The sequence below is a fragment of the Pan paniscus genome, chromosome 7 (assembly GCF_029289425.2).
Source record: "Pan paniscus chromosome 7, NHGRI_mPanPan1-v2.0_pri, whole genome shotgun sequence".
NCBI lineage: Eukaryota > Metazoa > Chordata > Mammalia > Primates > Hominidae > Pan > Pan paniscus.
In genome coordinates this window covers 29,664,078-29,690,528 of record NC_073256.2, presented here as the reverse complement: position 1 = coordinate 29,690,528, position 26,451 = coordinate 29,664,078, and the positions used below count along the sequence as shown (strand labels likewise).

Here is a 26,451-nt window from a genome sequence, read left to right as displayed (position 1 = left end):
CTAAGAATACTGTATTACATACTTAAAATGTGCTAAAAGGGTAGATTTTGTATTCTTACAAAAATTTCTTACCAAAAAAAAATAATAATAATAATAAAGCAGGGGGACTTAGGGAGGTGAAGGATATGTTTATAATCTTGATGGTAGTGATGTGTTCATGGTGTATACTTATCCCCGAGCTCACTGAGATGTACACCTTAAATATGTACAGCTTTTTAAATGTAATCATAGCTCAACAAAGTCTGTTAAAAAAAAACAAGAGGGGGTTGCTTAAAAAATTTAAAAGGAGGGGTAGATGTTCCTTGTTTTTCTCTCTTGGCTTTCTTCCTTCCTGCTGCCTGGAATTCAAAAATGATAGGTGGGGATTTAGCAGCCAAACTAGAGCCTCTTCTAAAGTATAGCAGAACAGAGAGCTGGAAGGGGCCTGTGTCCCTAATGAATTTGGCAGGTATCTGTACTAGCCATGGTAGGTAGAACTATAGATTTAAGTGAGGGAGAAACAAACTTCTGCCTTGTTTAAGCCACTTTGTTCAGACATTAATTTTATATACATATAGAGAACATATGCTCCTTTATGAGTAGGAAAAATGTTTATGCCATATGGTCCATGATGGGTGTTCAACAATGTAGGATGAGGCTGATTATGATGACAATGATGACAAATAGCATGAAATACTAAGCAATGAAAAAAAGTGGCCTAATAGTTGTGTATGGTTACTTTATTTAAAGATTCTGCTGCTAATATCATTCAATGTATTTGTATGCTGGTGGGAGTTTTATTAGATGTAGACTAAGAAAGTTTACATTATTTAATGAAAAATACTTGACCAATTTAAAAAAAAATAAAAGTATCATGAGATGGAACTAAGCATCTGTATTGCAAAGGAACTCTCCCAGTTGATTTTCTGCATAGTAATGATTGAGAATCCCCTGATCTAGATCCAACAGATCTCGACCTTTATAGGTGCTATCAAGGAAGCACCTAAGGAAGACAATTTTCCTGACTACATCCATACCTCCAGTTAGTAATAGATCTAGAGATCTAGAATCCAAATCCAGACCTCCTGCTTCCATGCGCGGTGGTCTTTCGCTGTTGTTTTGTTCCACTTGGTGAAGAGGATTTGAGAATAAATAGCCACATGATTCAACTCCCTCCTCAGTTCTGAGGAATATAGCCTTGTCCCAGCAAGCAAGAAGCTCATACGTTAGTGGATGAGGCAAATATACATTCACTAATCTAACATACAAGGCAGTAAGTACTGTAACATAGACAAAGCACTTTGGAGTTTCAGACCAGGAGCAAGTGGGGTGATTAATTCTTAGGGCTAGTAAAGTCTGGGAAGTGTTCACTAACAAAATGTCTGGTCATTAATGAAACCAACTGATTTCTCAACACAGTCTAATTTATTGTAACAATATAAATGGTTGTTTCTTCATAAACTTTCATCTTTTGCCAAAATGTTTGTAGCTTATGTCCCCATTTAACAAGGTTTTCTGGCCAAAACTGTGCACCCACATCATTCTAATGAACTGGCTGTCCAATAAAAAAAGGACTCTCAGTCTTCCCATAAAAGCAATTTTGCATGCATAGAACACCTCTATCTATGAATATGCCTAAGGAGGTACAGAAAGACTCTTATTACCCAAACAGAGACATTCCACTGGTGCTAGAGAGCCACAGACGGAAGTTTTCTCTGCCTCCTGGAAATGAAGCCAAACTTTCTTCTTTCTTCAGCCATGAGGATTGCTGTCCTCCTCTTCACCATTTTCTTCTTTATGAGCCAAGTTCTACCAGGTAACAAAATAAACTTGGTAAGAGTAGAGTGCGTAACACCTTACAGGGATTCAAGACTCAAAGAGAAATCACCATCACCTATGACCAGAAAAGGGGGTCTAATAGGAAATCTGGAAGACTCATTGGCTGAGAGGCCTGCAGCCATCTAATTCGTTAATTCTCCATAGCAACTCAGTTAAATGAAGTCAATGGTGTTTCAAGTCTTTGAAACCCTCTTATTCCATCTCCAAATTAGGCAAGTTTACTAGCCTCAAAAATTAAAAATCAGGCATTATTCTACTAAATCTTGGTCTCCAAAGCTCCTCTAGTTTCTTTCGGCAAAAGTTAGTTATCCTAAGAACTGGCATAAGAGCTATGCCAAAGCTGTGGTTGGCTCAGACAGAAGGGATTGGTGGAAGAAGTCTCTTTGAAAATATTATTATAATCTATGAAATCTTTAACCTATTGCTCCCCAATACTGTTGGTCCCTGGGGCTTGACTTTTACCCTTAAGGCTCCATCTCCATCCCTGGCTGTCCCTCTTCCTTCTCAGCATCTAGTCTTGTAATGTAGAATTTAAACACAGGAACCAGGGATGACCCCACACCAGAGCATAGCCTACTGCATTCAGCATGTGAACATTAATCACAGGTATAAGGCCCCTTGCACAGACATGCTTTGGAGAAGTGTGTATAGGACTTCTTGGATTGGCCCAAGGTGATTACCAGACACCAAAAGTAGATCCAAAAATTTTCTGGAACTCCTGAACATGTGTATTCAAGGATGAATAAGCAACTTATTGCCTCTATTTCTGCTGTTTTATAGAGAAAAAAATTAAGGCCCTGGAAACCGAAATGCCTTTCCCAACGGTGGGGTAAATGTCAGCGTCAATGCTTTATTTTAGTATCCTGGCTTTCCCATACATCCCACTCTGGAGTTCTGTTGTGCTGTTCCTCTCTGTGACTTCCTAAAGGCTGAAAAAAGGAGATACCATATCCAATTATATTAACTTGGTAGCACACAACATCGGGGACTGACTTATAAGATTATTACCCTTGTGGCATTACTGAAGTTCTGTCTCACTAGTACTTGTTAAATAGTCATCCTGGCTAAATACATGGGTTTGATTTTTTAATCAGTTAAAAATATTTTAAAATATGTGTCTTACATATATAACCCCAAGAAATCAATGCTTTTAATCAAGGTTTAAAAATTCCAAATTTGGATAAACAATTTTTTTTGTTGTTTTCACTGTCACTCAATCAAAATAGAAGCAACTAATTGGATAGAACAGCACAGGCAGAAGCATGACTCACAGTCAAAAATGGGATGCAACAAGACTGGAGAAGAAAACACAGGATGGTGCTAAAGAATGCAGCCTAATGAGAGGTGGCATCTCCTCTGGATGTCCTTAGGTAGACATTGAAGCAGAACTGCAAACTTTTTGTAGAAGGCTAGAGAGGAGAGGAGGACACAGAGAGAGGGCAAGAGTGGAAAATGGAATGAGGCTCAGAATACCAAGCCTTAGTGTTGTCCCTATCATCTGCCTCCCTCGATCACTGGGTGATCTTGAGCATGTTTCTTCCTTTCCATCAGCTTATTTCCTCATCTTTAAGGTAAGTGACTAGACAAGACAGCCTATGATGTTCATTGTAACTCTAGCTTTTGTTCCTAAAGCAAATAGCTGGAAAAGACATAGTGTCCACAATATGCAATACACAGGGTTTACAAGCAAAGAACAAATGAAAACAAAAGATTTTTAAAATCCTTAATGTTACTTGAATTCTTGCAATTGAACAATGGTACACCATAATTTTTAAAAGCCCTTTGTAATTTCAATTTTTTAAAATAATTTCAACCTTTATTTTAGATTCAGGGAGTGCATGTGCAGATTTGTTACATGGGTATATTGTGTGATATTGAGGTTTGGGGTATGAATAACTCTGTCATGCAGGTAGGGTGTACCCAAAGGGTAGCTATTCAGACTACTCCCTCTCCCTCCCCTCCTGGTAAGACCCAATCTCTCTTGTTCCCATTTTTATGTCCATATTCACTCATTGCTCAGCTCCCACTTATAACTGAGAATATGTGGTATTTGGCTTCCTGTTCCTGAGCTAATTTGCTTAGAATAAAGACCTCCAGCTGCATCCATGCTACTGAAAAGGACACAATTTTGTTCTTTTTATGGCTGCATAGTATTCCATGACATATATGTAATAGATTTTCTTTATTCAATCCACTGTTGATGAACACCTAGTTTGATTCCATATCTTTGCTACTGTGAATACCACTGTGATGAACATACAAATTTAGGTCTTTTTACAAGACTGATTTATTTTCCTTTGGATATACACCCAGTAGTGAGATTACTGGGTCAAATGGTAGTTCTGTATTAAGTTTCTCGAAAAGTGGTTTGAAAATGTAATGCTCAATAGACTCAGGTATAGTAAAATAGTACACATGATTCAAAGACCTGTGAACTCAGAGTAACAACAAATTTCCGCACAAACACATTGCAAGTTAGAAAATAGCTGTATTTTAATCAATTATTCCACAATCATTTACTGAATAGCTATTATAAGCCAAGACTTTAATCAGATTCTGGAATATACATACAGAGGAGCACAAGATATGATTCCTGCCCTCAAGAAATTCATTATAAAGAATTGAGGTCAGATGGGAAAACACCACCCGTAGTAGAAGGCAAGAAGTACTACCACAGAGGGATGTTCAAGAGTGATTTATCACATATCACAAGACAGGTCAGTGGTTCACCCTCTACACTATACTAATCTCTTATGACTCTTCCAGCTGCAAAGGGCCAATTTTAGCAGAAAGCCAGTGGGCTTGGGTACTACTATACGTAGTAGCTGACTACTTACAGATAAAAGGAAGAGATGGAAAGCTCAGGGATCAAAAAACTCAGATTTCAGCTTGTTTCTACCAAGTGGTCAACATTTACAATTACCATTGTCTTCAGAAAAGCATGACCTTTATTTCCCAATTTGCATTACAGATATAAATATGATATTACATATATTTGGTCTTCACATCAATCCACTAACTGCTTTGTGACCATTGAAAAGTTAAATGGAATCTAATACATTTGGATTTCAGTTCAATTAAATAGGCATTTATTGAATGTTTATAAAAATTGCTGTACTGATTGAAAGCTATTCTAGAATTGGCTTTTGTGTTCCAGAATAGAAAAAAAAAAAGGGCTGGTTTTTATACCTCCCTTATTGCCAAGAAGTTGTCATGGAAAAGGTGCTCTGTGTTACATACAAAGACTGCTCAGAATTAAAACACTTTTCAAACTAAATACCTCAGTGTGTGCAGCCTATTCCCAGAGCAGTGATATCTTCGGACATAAATGAAATACTATTCAATGTTTTCAACAAGTATAGTTTTTGAGCCTAAGAAGGCCTTGAATGTTTCACTCTTAATATATGCCATGGTTTCTAGAGAAAAATTGCAACCTCAAAGACCAGTGCCAGAGATATAAGTAGTGAGTGAAGTCTCAGGGTGTACCAAGTACTGGCACAGATATATTTGTGTATTAAACACATAGGAATATTGTTCCCTTCCACAGGAAAAATATCCTCTCTAACAATTAAAGTATATTATCTTTTAGGTCTATATTTCAGTTCTACTTATGAAAGATACATCTATTATAATCTATCATATAGAGTGTGTGTGTGTGTGTGTGTGTGTGTAGAAATAAAAAGAGATAAGCCAAAAGAGATTTTCTTCTCTTTCACTCCAGGAAAATCCATAGTAGAAGACAATAAATTTTTTAAAAAGGCTGAAATATCCCATCAGTGTTAGAAGATAATAAGGGAGAAATAAACTGAAACTTGCATGCTCTAGAACTTGTAAAGGGGAGCGGGCTACTCACCTCCAGCCTTTTGTCATGTAGGTGCACCCAATATTCTCAGATTTTTCAAGAACACCAAAAAATCCAAATTTTTGTGTGACAGCAGATTTTTAAGTGTTTAAGAAATCAAATAACACACACACACACACACACACACACACACACACACACGCAAATCCGCACGAGATTATTTTCAGGCACTGCCCCCTACATCCATGTAATTCAATACAAAGTAAAGAAAGACTGATGAATGGTTACAATAACCCTCTTCTGCATGTAGCCAGGGGCAAATTCAAGGAGATCTGTGAATGTCCAAATGGCTCCTGTCGGGACTTTTGCCTCGAAACAGAAATCCATGTTAGGAGATGTTTAAATAGCTGACCCTGCTGTCTGCCTCTGGGGCATCAACCAAGAATTGAGAGCACTACACCCAAAAAGGACTGAAGCCTGTTGTTTTCTGGAGGTTTTAGGTTCTCTTTTTTCTCTCTCCCTCTCCCTGTCTCCCTGTCTCCCTTTCCCTCTCTCCATTTTCCTCACAGGGATTTTTACTGAATCCTCAAAAAAGAATAAACCAAAACCAACCAGCACAAAACCTCTTTTAAAAGTTTATATTACTGGCTGGGTGCGGTGACTCATGCCTGCAATCCTAGCACTTTGGAAGGCCAAGGTGGGTGGATCATGAGGTCAGGAGATCAAGACCATTCTGGCCAACATGGTGAAACCCTGTCTCTTTTAAAAATACAAAAATTTAGCCAGGCATGGTGGCGGGCACCTGTAATCCCAGCTACTCAGGAGGCTGAAGCAGAATCTCTTGAACCCATGAGGTGGAGGCTGCAGTGAGCCGAGATCCTGACACTGCACTCCAGCCTGGGCGACAGAGCAAGACACTGTCTCAAAAAAAAAAAAAAAAGAAAGAAAGAAAAAAATAAGTTTATATTACGTGTTATGACTTGATTACTGTTTGGTTTCCAGTATCCTTCTATCCCATCTGGATGACCTCTTAGTTGAAAATGACCTACAGCAGGGTGGGGGAACTTTCAACCATACCTATTGCTTTTGTTTCACACTGTAACCCTTCACCCTGCGTGTGGGAAGACCACTCCCCTTTTTTACTGGGAAAATGCACCATCCTATTCCATGCAGCCTTGCAGGGGTCTGTCTCTCCCTGATAAAGGTGCAGCACATGGGAAAAATGCACAATCACGTCAGCCAGACTTCACCAGAAATCTAAATTATAAAAAGAGGTGCACTCAGATTAAAGGCAATTTGTTCAGCACTCTTTTCAAAGGCAATTCCCTGGGTCTGTACATGTATGTCTGGCCAAGATTCAGGGAATTCCTTTAGTTACCACCTTTCTCTGGGCATAATCATTCAGCATTTTCTTCCATCTTTTAAAACACTGCATGGGCTTCCTATGGCTGCTATCACAAATTACAACAAACTTAGTGGCTTAAAGCAACACAAATGCATTATCTGACAGCTCTACAGGCTGCAGGTTTCAGATGGATCTCAGTGGGCCAACATCAAGGTGTCAGCAGGGCTGAGCTTTCTTCTGGAAGCTCTGCAGTTTTCTTCCTGCACCTTTATCCCAGCAATGGCAGGTTACTCCTGGGCACCATAGCTTCCTCCATCCATTTTCAAAGCCAGCAAAGGAGCGTTGAGTCCTCACATTCCATCATTCTGAATTCATCTTCTCCCCACTCTTCCATTTTTTAGGACTCATGATTACATTGGGCCCACCTGGAAAATCTAAGATAATCTCCCTATTGTAAGGTCAGCTGATTAACAGCCTTAATTTCACATGAAACCTCAATTCCCCTTTGCCTTACAAGGTGGCACATTCACAGGACCCAGGAGTTAGAACGTGGATAGCTTTGGTGGGAGACAGAGGGGACATTATTCTGCCTACAACAGCCACTGAGTGCTTTTACCACCTGTCACAATTTTGCTCCATTTAGACACAATTTTAGTGGCTTTGTGTGATGAGATTCTGATTCATAGAGTTTTCTTTTCTGTGTAAAGTAGTGGGGGGCCTCCCCTTGGTCATTGAAAGAGTATAGAATTAAGATATTTCAAAGTATATTAGCTGGATTTTATTTTTCACTATGACTGATTTGGGCAAGAAACAATGTTAAGTTATGTCACATGGACTACTCGAAATCTCAAAAAGTTCAAAACATTGGGTTCAAAATCTCACAGATTGAGATATATTCCAACCAACTCAACCCTGTGGAAGTGCCAAGTTTTCCTCAGTGTCACTCTTGAAACTACATCACCAACTGACCCTTTAATATATTTTTGCACTATATAACATTTATTTCTTAGAGTAAGTGCTTCCCTAGAAAAGAAGCAGTTTGGACACGTATATTAAAGCCGTCACATAGAATATTATCCTCTCATTGCTAGGAGGTGGCCTTCAAGATGGCTGACTAGAGGTACCAGGCACTGTGTCCTCCGAAAGAAAGACCAGACCAGCAAGTAGATAATCATACCTTGAAGAGGGCATGAAAGAGGGCACTAGAATTCAGCAGCAAAGTGACGAGGAACCTCTGAGGTATGGAAGGAAAGGAAAATGAAGCAGCAGCCCAGCCAGAATCAACTTAAAGCCAGGACAGCCTCTCCAGGGTGGTGAAAAGGTAAAAAAGAGAGCCCTAGTGGTCCATATTCCCACTGTGGACACTGCAATCCTAGCCAAGGGACAGTCTCTCAGCCCTCGCAGGCCCTGAGACTACTATAGGGAGCTGCCTGGAGTCTATGTGATGGTCATTGTCCCAGAGAAGGAGTTGGCACTGGATCGTCTGCACCCACCCCCAGACACAGGCAGCTGTGGCACAGTGCCAATTTGAGACCCCAGCCCCCAACAGACTACATCCTTCCCTGGGGCCCAACAGCCCCTGCATCTCCACATTTCTGGACCCCCCGTGACATTCCCTCATGTCCATCCAGAGGCCTGCAGAGTCACAATACCAGCTGAACTCACCAGTGTAGCTTGGTCCCCATCACTCTAGCCTACACAGTGTCCTACACTCCAGGGAACTGGCAGTGCCATTCACTAGAGAGGCTGCCCCCAGAACAAAGGGAGCTGAAGCAGGCACTCTTCACAAGTGGAGAGTCACCTTCACAGGACCACTGACACTGACAGCAATCCTGACCCCCAGGAGCAGGGCCACTGCACACCTGCAGGCATCCTCAGGGGACCTGGGGACTTGCCTTCCTGGGCACTATTCCAGGGCCAGAGCACAGGCCCATCCCACCCATTGCTGTCGCTACCACTACCCAAGCTCGTTGTCCAGGAGGCTGGGGATCAACCCACACTGCTCTCTGTCATTGGCACCTGTGCATGCCTTCTTGTGACCTGAGTATGAGCCCACCTAGCCTGGTGGTGCCTGTGCACATTGTCTGGGAGCCTGGGGATTAATCCACCATGTCTATCACCATCAAGTACCTGTGTGTCTCCTGAGAGCCTAAGGATAGGACTTCCCAGCCTGCCATCACCGCTGCCACCAGTGCCCACATATTTGCACAAGGTGAAAGCCTGAGGACTACTCTGTCCATCATGTTGCCACGACTGTTGGTGTCTGCACATGCCATCTGGGGTCGCAAGAGTTGACCTGCTATGACTACTGCAATTGCTGATGCTACACATGCCTCTCAGGGTCTTGAGGGCATGCCTATCTACCTAGCTCACCACTGTCACTGCTGGCACTTGAGAAAGCCACCTGACTCATGCCTGTAATCCCAGCATTTTGGAAGGCTGAAGGGGGCAGATCACGTGAGGTCGGGAGTTCAAGACCAGCCTGACCAACATGGAGAAACTCCATCTCTACTAAAAAATAATAATAATAATAATAATAATAACAATAATACAAAATTAGCCGGGCATGGAGGTGCATGCCTGTAATCCCAGCTACTCGGGAGGCTGAGGCAGGAGAATTGCTTGAACCTGGGAGGCGGAGGTTGCAGTGAGCTGAGATCACGCCATTGTACACCAGCCTGGGCAACAAGAGTGAAACTCCATCTCAAAAAAAAAAAAAAAAAGCCACCTGAAGGCCCAAGGATGGCCTGCCTGAAACTTCAACCACTAGTGCCCACGTTCATCACCCACAAGTTCAAAGACCAATGCAACTGGTGCCCAAGGACCAAACTGCCTGGCTTGTCTTTCCCCAGCAAAATCTCACCACAGCCTCCATTAACAATGAAGGCTAAGACACTGAGGAGCTCACAGACATCAGTGATGCTGATTATAGCTGAAGAAATCATAGAAGTCTAAACTACTGAACCAACCCAGAACTAAAGGCAAAGTGTCTTGCTGATTCAACAGTATAGATACAGCTACAGAAGTCAGTCTTTTACTACCAATGCCAATCTATAAAATTAGAAGAAGCAACTGTTTTACCAGATATTCAAATATCATTGTAAGGGCATAAGAAACATTAAAGAGCAAGGAAACATAGCATCTCTGAAGGAAAACCAATAATTCTCCAGCAACAGATTTCAATCAAACAAATCCATAAAATGAGTGAAAAGGAATTTAACAGCTGAAATGGAATAATTCAATAAATAAAATAAATAATACAATTTGAGAACCTCAACAATAGACTAGATTAAGAAGATGAAAGAATTTCTAACCATAAAGATCGGTCTTAATATGCAGGATTAAATGGATTAAAGACTTAAGTGTGAAACACAAAACTATAAAAACCCTGGAAGACAACCTAGGCAATACCATTCAGGACATAGGCATGAGCGAAGATTTTATAACAATGACACCAAAAGCAATTGTGACAAAAGCAAAAATTGACGAATGGGATGTAATTAAACTAAAGAGCTTCTGGGCAGCAAAAGAAACTATTAACAGAGCAAAAAGACAACCTGCAGAATGGGAGAAAATTTTTGCAAGCTATGCATTCGACAAAGATCCAATATACAGCATCTATAAGGAACTTAAACAAATTTACAAAAAAATAAAACCTTTAAAAAGTAGGCAAAGACATGAACAGACACTTCTCAAAAGAAGACATACATGCTGCCGACAATCATATGAAAAAAAAAGCTCAAGGGTCATGAGGGATTATGACAGACAGGAGGCAGAACTAGATGGCAGCTCTGGACAGAGCAGCATGCGGAGGCTTGCATTGTGAATTTTAGCTCCAGATGGACTGCAAGAACAGATCAGCAATCCTGACAGGACCCACAGACCCTCCGAAGGAAGCAGACTGCTCTTGCAGGACCTGGGAGACACCCCAAATACTTTAAGTCCCCTAACCACGGAAATGGGAAAGGGAGACCCTCGTCTCATGAACACACACCCCCACTGGAGAAGCTGAAAGTCTGTTTGTGGGAGAAGTTCGTGACTTTACCTGGAGCTGAGCCAAGTTAGAGAGCCAAGCTGAGCAACATACAGGAGTAAAGGAAGTAGCACAAAGGCACTGGAAGGCCGCTGGATCCCCAAGTAGCCCATTCCTGCCTGACACCACAGGCATCCATCAGGAGGGTGGCCAGAGGAGCAGGGGGTAAAACTTCACAGGGAGAAGGACTTCTCTAGCTGAACTTTGTAAAAAATTAAATGGGGCTGGAAGCCTCCTGGCCAGAACTCGGGGGAGGGCGTGAATCCGGCTTGCAGACTTCACAGGCGGGGTGAGAACTGAAGCCCATTTCTTTGTCAGTCGGGAGGCAGAAAGCCTCAGGTAAGTTTTCAAGCCAGATTAGCCTTCGGCCTGGAAACAGACTCCGGGCTATCACAAGGGGCATTGTGGGAGTGAGACCAGCCTTTCGGTGTGCGTGGAAGCTAGCTTTCCCCCACTTCCCTGACAACCTGCATGACTCAGCAGAGGCAGCCATAATCCTTCTAGGTACACAATTCCACTAACATGGGAATCTGAACTCCATCCCCCACAGCAGCGAAAGCAAGACCCACCCAAGGAGAGTCTGAGCTCGGGCACGCCTAGCCCCACCCCCACCTGATGGTCCTTCCATATCCACCCTGGTAGCAGAAGACAAAGAACATACGATCTTTGGAGTTCTGGAGCCCTGCCCACCACTGGTCCCTCTCCACAGTGTCCGGAATTGGTGGGTTCTTGGTCTCGCTGAGTTTAAGAATGAAGCCGCAGACCCTCCTGGTGAGTGTTAACAATTCTTAAAGATGGTGTGTCCAGAGTTGCTTATTCCTCCCAGTGGGTTCGTGGTCTGGCTGGCTTCAGAAGTGAAGCTGCAGACCTTCGCAGTGAGTGTTACAGCTCTTAAAGGCGGCAGGGACCCAAAGAGTGAGCAGCAGCAAGCTATGTTGCAAAAAGCGAAAGAACAAACTTCCCACAGCATGGAAGGGGACCCAAGCCTGTTGAGCTGTGGCCTCCGGTGGCCTGCTTTTATTCCCTTGTTTGCCCCCCGCCCCATCCACATCCTGCTGATTGGTCCATTTTACAGACAGCTGATTGGTCCGTTTTGACAGAGTGCCGACTGGTGCATTTACAAACCTTTAGCTAGACACAGAGTGCTGACTGGTGAATTTAAAATCCTTTAGCTGGACACAAACGTTCTTCAAGTCCCCCACCGGATTAGCTAGACCCAGAGCGCTGATTGGTGCATTTACAAAGTTTTAGCTAGACACAGAGTGCTGATTGGTGCGTTTACAATCATTTAGCTAGACAGAAAAGTTCTCCAAGTCCCCAGCGGGCCCAGAAGCCCAGCCGGCTTCACCTCTTGATGGCACTCGCCAGACAGGACTTTGCAGCACCCAGCCCCTGCACTCCAGAAGCCTAGAGAGAGCTCATCCCCCGGTCAAGCCCAGCAGGCACCGGCCATCCGCCCCAAGTGTGGGGCCCACTGAGCCCGCGCCCACCCAGAACCCGCGCCAGCCCACAAGGGCCACACACAGCCCCGGCTCCCACCAGGGCCTCTCCCTCCACACCCTTCGAGCAGAGGGAGCCGGCTCCGGCCTTGACCAGCCCCAGAGAGGGGCCCCCACAGTGCAGTGGCGGGCTGAAGGGCTCCTCGAGTGCAACTAGAGTGGACGCCGAGGCCAAGGAGGCGCTGAGAGCAAGCGAGGGCTGCTAGCATGTTGTCATCTCTCAACACTACTATAGCGGATGCTTTCTGGAAAGCGCCATCTCCCAGCAGGAGGCCCATCAGCACAAAAAATAGAGCCTTAAACCACCAAAATGGTGGAAGCAGTTTGAAAAACAGGTTGGCAGTTCTCAAAGAATTAAAAATAGAGTTACCATATAACCCAGCAATTCCACTCTTAGGTATATACTTAAGAAAAAAGTTTGTACGTAAGAGTTGAAAAATTCTCAGTGAATTCTTATAGCAGCATTATTCATAATAGTAAAAAAGCTGAAATAACCCAAATGCCCATCAGCTGATAAATATATAAACACATTGTGGTATATTTATATAATACAGTATTATTTATTGATACAAGGAATGAAATAGCTATATATCCTACAAAGTGGATGACCCCCATGGAGTCATCAAAACACCACCATCATTCTTCAGAGTTAGTAAAAACAATTCTAAAATTCATATGGAACCAAAAAAGAGCCCACATATCCAAAGCAAGACTAAGCAAAAAGAACAAATCTGGAGGCATCACACTACCTGATTTCAAAGTATGCTATAAGATCATAGTCACCAAAACAGTGTGGTACCAGAAAAATATATACATCAAAATATGTGCACTTCAATAACATAGCATCAAATTTATAAAACAAAAATTGAGCAACCTACAAGGAAAAATGAAAAAATTCCAAACTGTAGAGGGAGATTATAACTTATTTTTCTTAGTCATTCAAAGAAAAAGAAGACTTTAAACATCAATAATACATTGGATGTTAATAAAAATTTACTATTTTTGTGAAGGGAATAATTACAAAGAACTTCATTCAACAACTACCGAATACAATTTTAATAGGACATATTGAATATGCACAAATATTGACCATATAACGATTTGTTCTACATGCCAAATCTTAACAAAAGTCAAATAACTGACACTCTACAGAAAGTGTTCATTTATCCCACTGATATGAAATTATAAGAAACTGTTCTAAAACCCAGTTAATTAAAGAAAAAAACTTAGTGAAAAAATAAATATATTGAAATTAAAATATTACTTATTAAAACTTTTTGGATTCCATTGGTATATTATTAAAGAGGAAATTCAGAGTCATAAATGCTAATATTAGAAAATAATAATGGTGAGTCTTTGGCAATACCATCATGAACACTCCTGATCTCATCTGATCTCAGAAGAAAATAATAATAGAAAACAGAAACATCTCAGTCTTTGCAGTATGAATTACAAAGAAAATAAAATGCACAAATAAAAGTAACAGGAAAAAAGGAAGCATCTTCAAATATGCAAAAACATTAAAGAAACTTGACAAAATTAACTCAAGATGAAACAGAAAATAAGAATGTTTTCCTGAATTAATAAAGCAACTAATTCTGTAATCAATAACCTCCCAAAAAAGAGGGCACTTAACTTATATTTTCAACCACATTTCAGAAATTTAAACAATTGTAATTATATCCAACTCTTCTAAGAAAAAAAAGAAAAAGGGACACTCCAAAACATCGTATTTGTCAAAACAATTTTTATTAAGATAATATTCACACAACAAAATATTCACTATTTCAACCATTTTGATTTGTTTAATTTAATAGATGTTAGTATATTTACAATGTTGTGCAGCCATCACCACTATTTAATTCCAAAACCTTTCCATCACCCCAAAAAGAAACTCCTTCTCTAATCCCCAGAAACTACTAATTTGTTTTCTATCTTTATAGATTTGACTATTCTGGACATTACATAACTGGAATTATAAAATATATACCCATTTGTGTCTGCCTTCCATAACTTACCATAATTTTTCAAGGTCATCCAAGTTGTAGGATATATAGCTATTTCATTCCTTCTATCAATAAATAATACTGTGTTATATAAATATACCACATTGTGTTTATATATTTATCAGCTGATGGGCATTTGGGTTATTTCAGGTTTTTTTACTATTATGAATAATGCTGCTATGAGAATTCATTGAGAATTTTTCAATTCTTAGGTAGAAACTATTTTCTTAAGTATATACCTAAGAGTGGAATTGCTGGGTTATATGGGAACTCTATTTTTAATTCTTTAAGAACTGCCAACCTGTTTTTCAAACTACCTCCACCATTTTATGTTTCCATCAGAAATGTATGAGAATCCAATTTCTCCACATTTTCCACAACACTTGTTATTTTCCATCTTTCTTGATGATAGTTATTCCACTCGATATCAAATGGTATCTCATTGTGGTTTTGATTTTCATTTCCCTTTCATGTGCTTATAGCCCACTTAAATATCTTTTTCAAAAAACTATTCAAATCTTTTGATCATTTCTTAGATCATTTGTGTTTTATTGTCGTTGTTGCTGCTGCTGATTTGTAGTAGTTCTTTATATATTCTGGATATTAATCCAATTTTCAAATATTTTTCTCATATTCAGTGGGGTTTTTCCCCTTCCTTGGTAGTATCCTTTAATACACTCAAGTTTTTAACTTAAATGAAGTCCAATTTAGCTATTTTTTGTGGCTATGTTTTTGGTGTCATATTTAAGAAAGCATTGCCTAATCTAAGGTCACAACTATTTGTACCATTTTTTCCTGAACATTTACAATTCTAGTTATTACATTAAGGTCTTTGGTCAGTTTTGAATTAATTCTCATATACAGAATGAGGTAGACAAATTTTTCCTTTTACATGTGGATATCCAGTTGTCCCAGCACCATTTGTTGAAGTCTATTCTTTCCTCATTAAATGGTCTTGGCACCCTTGTTGAAAATCAATTGCATGTAGATGAATGGGTTTATTTCTGAACTTTAAATTTGATTTTATCAGTCTATATGTCTATTCTTACACCATTATCACACTGTTTAGATTACTGTGACTTTGAGGTAAGTTTTGAAATTGAGAAATTTGAGTACTCCCACTTTGTTCTTCTATTTCAAAATTGTTTTGGATATTTAATCGTCTTTTCATTTCTATATAAATTTTAGAATAATTTTTTCAATTTCTGCAAAAAGACAGAATTTTGATAGGGATTGCATTAAATCTATAAATCAATTTGGGAAGTATTTTCATTCAAATTATATTAAATCTTCCAACTCATGAGCATGAGAAATCTTTCCATTCACTTGGATCTTCTTTTTCTTTCAAAAATATTTTGTAGACTCAGCGTACAAGTCTTACACTTCCTTCATTGCACTATTTCCTATGTATTTAATGTTTTATGCTATTGTAAGTATCATTGTTTCTTCATTTAACTTCCAAGTTGTTCATTGCTATTACAGAAAAGAAATGCAGCTGATTTTTGCATATTGATCTTGTATCTTCAAACTTTATTGAAATTTTTTATTAGCCCTAATAGATTTTTGTGAATTCTTTTGAGTATTCTACATGTAATATCATTTCATGGCTTAATAGAGATAATAATGCTTCTTCCTTTCCTCCGAATGCCTTTAGTTTCTTCTTAGCCTAATTGCCTTTGCTAGAACTTTCAGCACATTGTTGAACGGAAGTGTCAAGGGCAGACATTCTTTTCTTGTTCCTATTTTTAGAAGAAAACCTTTTAGTCTTTCACTATTAGGTATGATGTTAGCTACACTTTTCTTATCGATGCTCGTTACCAGGGTGAGAAAATTGTCTTGGATTTATGGTTTCTTGAGTGTCATCATGAAAGGGCACTAGATTTTGTCAAATAATTGTTTATGTCTTTTGAGACGATTGTGGCTTTTTTTCCCCTTTATTCTACTAATATTGATTGATTTTGCATATTTAAAAAAACTTTTTTTTTTTTTTTTTTTTTTTTTTTTTTTTTTTGAGACAGGGTCTTGCTCTGTCACCCAGGCTGGAGGGCAGTGGTGCAATCTCAGCTCACTGCAGCCTCTGCTTCCCGGGTTCAAGCGATTCTCTTGCCTCAGCCACCGGAGTAGCTGAAATTACAGTCGTGCGCCACCGCGCCCAGCTAATTTTTGTATCTTTAGCAGAGATGGAGTATTGCCATGTTGGCCAGGCTGGTCTCGAACTCCTTGCCTCAAGTGACCTGCCTGCCTTAGCCTCCCAAAGTGCCGGGATTACAGGCGTGAGCCACCCCCCACAAGCCAATTCTTAAAATAAATTGCACTTGGTTGTGGTGTATAATCCTTTTAATATATTGCTAGATTCCATTTTAAAGTATTTTGTTAAGAATTTTTGTATCTTCATTGATAAAGAATACTGGACTAGTTTTCATTTCTGGTAATGTCTTTGTCTTGCCTTCATATCAGGGTAATACTGGTCACATAAAATTAGTTTGGAAATGTGTCACAATTTTTTGAAGATTGTAGGAAAGATTAGCCTTCATTATTCTTTAAACGTGATTAAATTCACTAGTACAGCCATCTGGTCCTGGATGATTTTTTTGGAAGTTTTTAATCACAGACTCACTACCGTCACTTGTTATATGTCTATCTGTATTTTTTATTTCTTCTTGACTCAGTTTTGGTAGTTTATTTGTAGAAATTGTCCATCATTTTATTTAGGGTATCTAATTTGGTGACATACAATTATTCATAGGGTTCGCTTATAATTTCTTTTATCTGTGTAAGTTTGGTAGTAGTATTCCCACTCTTTTTTTTTTTTTTTTTTTTTTGAGACAGTCTCGCTTTGTCGCGCAGGCTGGAGTGCAGTGGCGCCATCTCCGCTCACTGCAAGCTCCGCCTCCCGGGTTCACGCCATTCTCCTGCCTCAGCCTCCCAAGTAGCTGGGACTCCAGACGCCCGCCACCACGCCCGGCTAATTTTTTGTATTTTTTTAGTAGAGACGGGATTTCACCATGTTAACCAGGATGGCCTTGATCTCCTGATCTCGTGATCTGCCTGCCTCAGCCTCCCAAAGTGCTGGTATTACAGGCGTGATCCACCGCGCCTGGCCTTTATTTTTAATTTTAGTAATTTATGTATTCTTCCTTTTTTGCTTGGTCGGTATAGCAAAAGGCTAGTGAAGTTTCTTGATCTTTTCAAATAATCAACTTTTTTTGATGTTGATTTCTCTACTATTTTGTTATTCTCTATTTCACTTTGCTCTAATATTTACCATTTTATTTTTCCTGCTTGCTATGAATTTAATTAGTTCTTCTTTTCCTGGGTTCTGAATTTAGAGTGTTAGCTATCTATTTTATTCATTCTTTTTTAAGGTAAGAGTTTACATCTATAAATTTTTATCTGAGCTTAGCTTTTGCTGCATCCCTGATTGTATTTTCATTTTGGTTCTTCTCCAAGTATTTTTCAATTCCCTTTGTGATTTCATCTTGGACACATGGGTTATGTAGGGGTATGGTGTTTAATTCTCACACATTTGTGAATTTTTCTGTTTTTTTTTTCTGTTACTGATTTTTAGTTTCATCCCACAGTGGTTGGAGAAAGTATTTTGTATGATTTTAATATTTTAAAATTTTCTGAGATTTATTTTATGGCCTAACGTGGACTATTCTGGAGACTGTTTTGTGTTTACTTAAGAAAAAAATATGTATTCACATGTTGTTAATTGGAGTGTTGTATAGATGTCTGTTAGTCTACTGGTTTATAGTGTTGCTCAAGCTTTCCATTTTCTTACCGGTCTTCTATCTAGTTATTTTGTATTATTAAATTTAGAGTATCAGAATATCCTTTTGGTTATAAAAATTTTGTCTTGAAGTCTATTTTCTCTGACATTAACATAGCTATTTCTGCTCTTTTTTGGTCACAATTTGCATGAAATATTATTTTCCATTCTTTTATTTTCAAACTACTTGTGTATTTTAATCTAAAATGAGCCTCATAGATACATATAATTGGATCATGTTTTTAAATATATTCTCTCAATCTCTGCCTTTAATTGTAGAACTTAATTCATTTACATGGAATATAATTACTAACAAGGAAGGATTTCTGCCATTCTTCTATTTCTTGTCTATATATCTTACACCTTTTTTGTTCTTCAATTCTTTCATTCCTCCATTATTGCCTTCCTTTGTATTAAATATTTCTAGTGTATCATTTTAATTATCTTGTTCTTGTACTACTTCTTTTTAATTTTTTCATTTTACTTTAAGTTCTGGGATACAAGTACAAAACGTCTAGGTTTGTTGCAAGGTTTACCTGTGTCCTGGTGGTTTGCTGCTCCTAGCAACCCCTCATTTAGGTTTTAAGCTCCACATGAATGAGCTGTTTATCCTAATGCTCTCCCTCCCCTTGCACCCCCATCCCCTGACTGGCCCTGGTGTGTGTTGTTCCCCTTCCTGTGTCCATGTGTTCTCATTGTTCAACTCCCACTTATGAGTGAGAACATGTGGTGTTAGTTTTTCTGTTCCTGTGTTAGTTTGCTGAGGATGATGGCTTCCAGCTTCATCCATGTCCCTGCAAGGGACATGATCTCATTCCTTTTTATGGCGGCATAGTATTCCGTGGTGTATATTTACCACATTTTCTTTACCAGTCTATCACTGATAGGCATTTGGGTTGGTTGCATGTCTTTGCTATTGTAAATAGTGCTGTAATAAACATACATGTGCTTGTGTCTTTACAGTAGAATGATTTATGATTCCTTTGGGTATATGCCCAGTAATGGAATTGCTGGGACAAATGGTATTTCTGGTTGTAGATCCTTGAAGAATCGCCACACTGTCTTCTACAATGGTTGATCTGATTTACATTCCCACCAACAGTGTAAAAGCATTCCTATTTCTCCAGAGCATCACCAGCATCTATTGCTTCTTGACTTTTTAATAATCGCCATTCTGACTGGCATGAGATATTATCTCATTGTGGTTTTGATTTGCATTTCTTTAATAATCAGTGATGTTGAGCTTTTTTAATGTTTCTTAGCCGCATAAAAGTCTTCTTTTGAGAAGTGTCTGTTCATATTCTTTGCCAACTTTTTAATGGGGTTGTTTTTTCTTGTAAATTTGTTTAAGCTTCTTGTGGATTCTGGATATTAGACCTTTGTCAGATGGGTAGATAGCAAAAATTTTCTCCCATTCTGTAGGTTTCCTGTTCACTCTGATGATAGTTTCCTTTTCTGTGTAGAAGCTCTTTAGCTTAATTAGATCCCATTTGTCAATTTTGACTTTTGTTGCAAATGCTTTTGGCATTTTCGTCATGAAGTCTTTGCCCATGCCTATGTCCTGAATGGTATTGCCTAGGTTTTCTCCTAGAACTTTTATGGTTTTGGGATTTACATTTAATTCTTTAATGCATCCTGAGTTAAATTTTGTATAAGGTGTAAGGAAGGGGTCCAGTTTTAATTTTCTGAATATGGCTAGCCAGTTTTCCCATCACCATTTATTAAATAGGGAATCACATCATCTGCAAACAGAGACAATTTGACTTCCTCTCTTCCTATTTTAATACTTTTATTTCTTTCTCTTGCCTGATTGCCCTGGGCAGAAATTCCAATACTGTGTTGAATAGGAGCAGTGAGAGAGGGCATCCTTGTTTTCTGCTGGTTTTCTATCTCTGGTGGAATTCAGCTCTGAATCAGTCTGGTCCTGGACTTCTTTTGGGTGGTAGACTATTAATTACTGTCTCAATTTCACAGCTTCTTATTGGTCTATTCAGGGATTCACCTTCTTCCTGGTTTAGTCTTGAGAGGGTGTATATGTCCAGGAATTTATCCATTTCTTCTAGGTTTTCTAGTTTATTTGCATAGGGGTATTTATAGTATTCTCTAGTGATAGTTTGTATTTCTATAGGGTCAGTGGTGATATCCCCTTTATCATTTTTATTGTGTCTATTTGATTCTCCTCTCTTTTCTTCTTTATTCACCTAGGTAGTGGTCTATTTTGTTTATTTCTTCAAGAAATCAGCTTGTGGATTAATTGATTTCTTGAAGGGTTTTTTGTATCTCTATCTCCTTCAGTTCTGCTCTGATCTTAGTTATTTCTTGCCTTCTGCTAGCTTTTGGATTTGTTTGCTGTTGCTTCTCTAGCTCTTCTAATTGTGATGTTAGGCTGTCATTTTTGAGATCTTTCTAGCTTTCTGATGTGGACATTTAGTGCTATAAATTTCCCTCTTAACACTGCTTTAGCTGTGTCCCAGAGAGTCTGGTATGTGGTCTTTGTTCTCATTGGCTTCGAATAACTTCTTGATTTCTGCCTTAATTTCCTTATTTACCCAGGAGTCATTCAGGAGCAGGTTGTTCAATTTCCACGTAGTTGTGTGGTTTTGAGTGAGTTTCTTCATCCTGAGTTCTAATTTGATTGCACTGTGGTCTGAGAGACCGTTTGTTATGTTTTCAGTTCTTTTGCATTTTCTGATGAGTGTTTTACTTCCAACTATGCAGTCGATTTTATAATATGTGTCATGTGGCACTGATTAGAATATATATTATGTTGATTTGGGGTGGAGAGTTCTGTAGATGTCTGTTAAGTTCACTTGATCCAGAGCTGAATTCAAGTCCTGCATATTTTTGTTAATTTTCTGTCTTGTTGATCTAATATTGACAGTGGGGTGTTAAAGTTTCCCATTATTATTTTGTGGGAGTCTAAGTCTCTTTGCAGGTGTCTAAGAATTTGTTTTATGAATCTAGGTGCTCCTGTATTGGGTGCATATATATTTAGGATAGTTAGCTCTTCTTGTTGAGATGATCCCTTTATCATTATGTAGTACTCTTCTTTGTCTTTTTTTTTATCTTTGTTGGTTTAAACTCTGTTTTGTCAGGGACTAGAATTGCAACCCCCGCTTTTTTTGGCTGGGATTACAGGCATGGGCCACCATGCCCAGCTAATTTTGTATTTTTGGTAGACACGGGATTTCTCCATGTTAGTCAGGCTGCTCTTGAACTCCTGACCTCAGGTGATCCGCCCGCCTCGGCCTCCCAAAGTGCTGGGATTACAGGCGTGAGCAACCGGGCCCAACCTAAATCACATCTTTATACATCGTATGATCATCAACATAGGTTTATATTTATTGCTTTATGCATTGACTTTCTTTTTATTGTATTTAAGATATACAATATTATGTTTGTGTATATATACATATATATGTAGTGCAATGATTGCCATAATCAAGCAAATTAACATATCCATCATCTCACATAGTTACATTTTTGTGGTAAAAGTATCTAAAATCTACTCTGGGCAAATTTTGGAGTATGATACATTATTAACTACAGCTCTTGTGTTGTACGTGAGCTCTCCGGGCTTATTTATTTTATATAGCTGAAACTTGTACCCTTTGGATTTCATCTTCCATCTTCCACACACCTCCCACCTCTTTCTAACCTTTCTATTTCTTAGGGCTTTTGTGGGGCTTTTTTGTTTAGGGTCTACCTATAAATGAGATAATGCAGTATTTTTCTTTCTGTGCCTGATTTATTATTAGCATAATGTCTTCTAGGTTCATCCATGTTGATGCAAATGAAAGAAACTTCTTACAAAACTGAGTGATATTTTATTATGTATATAATTCCTTTATCCATCTGTTCATAAACACTTAGGTTTTTTCAATATCTTGGGTAATGTGAGTAATGCTGCATTGTGATGTGCAGTTTTTTTTAAATCAGAAGAAAAGAGGATATTGCTTATATATACTAAAGTTACCTTTATTAAAGATACACACACACACACACACACACCCCAGCATTTTTACTCCTTTATGTGTTTGAAATTACTATTTACTGTTCTTTCATTTAAGCCCAAATAACTGCTCATAGAATTTATCATCCCACTGTATTCTTAAAAGAGGTCAGCTGTAAATTTACTGTGAATCACTAATAACTAATCTTCCCTTATCTGCAATTTTACTTTCCATGACTTCAGTTACCTATGGTCAACTTTCACCTGAAAATATTAAATGGAAAATTTCAGAAATAAACAATTCTCAATTGCATGCCACTTGAGTAGCATGATGAAATCTCATGCTATCTGGCTTCATCCCACTTGGGAGGTGAACCATCCCTTTGTCCAGAATATTCATCCTGTATATGCTACTGACCCATTAGTCAATTAGCACCTATCCTGGTTATCAGATTGACTGTCACACTATCACAGTCCTGTATTCAAGTAACCCTAATTTTACTTAATAATGGCCCCAAAATGCAAGCGTATTCCCCCTAATTTATACATTAAAATTATCAAATTTTAAATTTTGATTAAATGTTATTGTAAGTTTTATTAAAAAACATAATATGTGTATGATTCAATACTATCCATGGTTTCAGGCATTCACTAGGAGTTTTGAAATCTATCCCTCATGGATAAGAAGGAACTACTATAAATGATAAGTCTCTTCTCTCCTACTGTTTTCAAGATTTACTCTTTGGCTTTGGATTTGAGCCATTTGGTTATGATATGTCTTCGGGTGGTCTCTTTGAGTTTATCCACCTAGAGTACATTGAGCTTATTGTACATGTAGATTAAATTTTTCATAAAATTTGGTAAGTATTAGACAATTATATCTTCAAATATATTTTCTGTACCTTTCTCTCTCTCTTTTCTTTTTGGAACTTCCATTATGCATATGTTGATATCTTGATGGTGTTCCACAGGTCTATTAGGCTCCATTTATTATTCTTCATTCTTTTCTCTAAGTGAGATTTTCTCTAACTGGATAATCTCAATTGACCTATTTTCATGTTCACTAGTTTTTCGTACCTCCTCAAAACTGCTGTTTAGCCCTCTAGAGCATTTTTCATTTCCATTATTTTATCTTTCAACTCGAAAATTTCTATTTGGTTTCTTTTTAAAAGAACATTATAAAATAAATAATTTTTAAAAAATATTGATAGTCTCTATTTTGTGAGATATCATTCTCATGTTTTTTTTTAAATTGTCTCTTGTTGATATTATCTATTTTTGTGAGATATCATTCTCATGTTTCTCTTTAGTTCCTTAGATGTTGTTTCCTTTAGCTCTTTGAACATATCTAAAATAGTTGATTTAAAGTCTGTTTCTATTAAGGCCAATGTCTGGATCTCCTCGGGGTAGTTTTTATTAACTGCATTTTTTCTTTTCCATGTGCCATACTTTCTTCAGTTTTTTCTTTTTGTATGTCTCATACTTTTTTTGAACACCAGACATTTTAAACATGATAATGTGGCCACTCTGGAAATAAGATTCTCCCTCCTCCCCACGTTGTACTCCTCGTTGTAGTTATTTGTTTGTTTAGTATCTTTTCTGAATAAACTTTGTGGTCTCTATTTTTTGTCACCTATGTCGATTAAAATATTTTTTTCCATTAGCTTAGAGGTCAGCTAATAATTTGACAAAGATTTCCATATGTGTTTGGAACTTGCAGAGCAGCTTTGTGTATGTGTTGGGCCCTGCTTTCAACACTCAGCCAGACAGTTTACAACTCTGCCTTGGCCTACACTTTCTGCTTGTGCAGGGAAGGTAGAAATTTCCCAGGTTTTTACTGAACATGCACACAGCCTTGACATACACAGTTTGCAAATTCTCAGAAATACGTTGAAGCTTTTCAAAGCCCATATTCCCCAAAGCATCTCATTCCCAGTACTTTCTCTCAAGATTTTTGTTTAGTCTATTGTTTTCCCCAGTGTTCATGCAGCAGTATTTATGTTTTTCTGTAAATGTTTTCTAACACCGCCACACACCAAGTAGCAGCTTTACCACTACGTGAGGTCCAGATTAGGTGAAAAAACAAGGCTTTTGAGAATATATTTGAGGGAGTCAACAGGGAGATCAATTTTTCATGAATGAGGTCCATTCTGTTTCTTCTGGCATTGGTATTAAGAATCTGGGCATTATTTTCAAGCCTGCTGCTTCTCTGAGAAGAGTGGAAACAGGGTAAGTTAAAAACCACAAATCGATGTTCTTACTGAGATGAGATATTTTGCTAGAATTAGCACTCCCTAGGTTGCTAAAAACCTTAGGTTAGTTTTCAGAGTTCTAAAAAGCTTTATTTTGACAGTTGTTGCCAGCTTTTTAGTATATTTTATAAAGAGATAAAATTTTGAACATTTTTATTCCATTTTTGCTGCTGTCACTACACCACAACCTTGTTATTATACTATTTGTACCATATAATTTATTCATTATACTATTATTAGTACTTACTAGTCACAGCAATTCCCAATATTAAAAATGAAGGACATTAAAATTCTGGCAATTTTAGTCAAGAGCATAATGGATTGAACCACGTAAAATTGACATTTGTGAAACTGAAAAAAAAATATAGCTACAGTGGCACATTGTGTTTTTCAAAAACACATTTCCAAAAGTTGTAGTTTTCTAAAAATATGTATTCCATCCCACAAGAACTTTTTATAATGTAACATTGATACTCCTCCACTGAGAGGTGAAGTCTATGTTCCCTCCGCTTGATCTGAGGCAAACCTTTGTAACTGCCTTAACTAACAAATACAGTGCTGATGATGCTTTCTGCCTTCTCAGGCTACATAATAAAAGGTTATATGACTTCTGTTTGTATCTCCCTCTCCAGAACCACTGGTTGAAAGAGTGGAAATCTTAGCCAGAGCAATAAGGTAAGAGAAAGAAATAAAAGGCATCCAACTAGAAAGAGAGGAAGTCAAACTATCTCTCTTCAGAGATAATATGACTCCATAATGAGAAAATTCCATAGTCTCTGCCCAAAGGCCATAGACCTGATAATCAGTAAAGTTTCGGGATGCAGAATCAATGTACAAAAAATCAATATTATTTCTATACACCAAGCTGTGAGCCACAGCAAGAGCAAAATCCCATTCATAACAGCTGGAAGAAAAAATAAAAATACCTAGGAATACAGCTAACCAGGATGATGAATGATCTCTAAGTGAGAATTACAAAACAATGCTGAAAGAAATCAGGGATGACACAAACATGAAAAAACATTCTATGCTCATGGATAGGAAGAATCAATATTATTAAAATGACCATACTGCTCAAAGCAATTTACAGATTCAGTGCTATTCCTATCAAACTATCAATGACATGTTTACAGAGTTAGAAAAACTATTTGAAAATTCATATGAGACCAAAAAAAAAAAAAAAAAGTCTGATGAGTGAAGTAATCCTAAGCAAAAAAGAACAACACTGCAGGCATCACATTACCTGACTTCAAACTATATGACAAAGCTGTAGAAACCAAAACAACATGGGACTGGTACAAAAGCAGACACATGGGCCATCGGAACAGAATCTCTATTCCAGAGATAAAGATTGTTGTAACACAGAAATAAAGCTGCGCACCTATAACCATCTGCTCTTTGACAAAGTGGACAAAAATAAACAATGGGGAAAAGACTCCCTGTTCAATAAATGGTGCTGAGATAGCTGGCTAGCCATATGTAGAAGGATGAAACTGAATGCCTACCTTTCACCATATACAAAAAACTAACTCAAGATGGATTAAAGATTTCAATGTAAGACCTCAAACTTTAAGAATTCTAGAAGAAAATCTAGGAAACATCATGGTCGACATTGGCCTTGGGAAATAATGCATGACTAAGTCCTCAAAAGCAACTGCAACAAAAACAAAAATTGACAAGTGCAGCCGAATTAAACTAAAGAGCTTCTGCAGAGAAAAAAAAAAAAAACTATTAACAGAGTAAACAGCAAACTACAGAATGGGAGAAAACATTTGCAAACCATGCATCTGACAAAAGTCTCATATCCAGAATCTATAAGGAATTTAAGTCAACAAGCAAAAACTAAAACCGTTATTCAAAAATTTGGAAAACATGGACACTTCTCAAAAGCAGACATACAGGGAGACACCCAACTTATTTTTAAATATGCCCAATATCACTAATAACTAGAGAAATGCAAATCAAAACCACA

The 26,451-nt window shown here is 38.2% G+C and overlaps 1 pseudogene; it reads left to right on the top strand.

Moving 5' to 3' along the window:
• Positions 1-1,737: 1,737 nt before the first annotated feature.
• On the top strand, positions 1,738-7,310 carry LOC134731042 (beta-defensin 108B-like; annotated as a pseudogene).
• Positions 7,311-26,451: the final 19,141 nt, after the last annotated feature.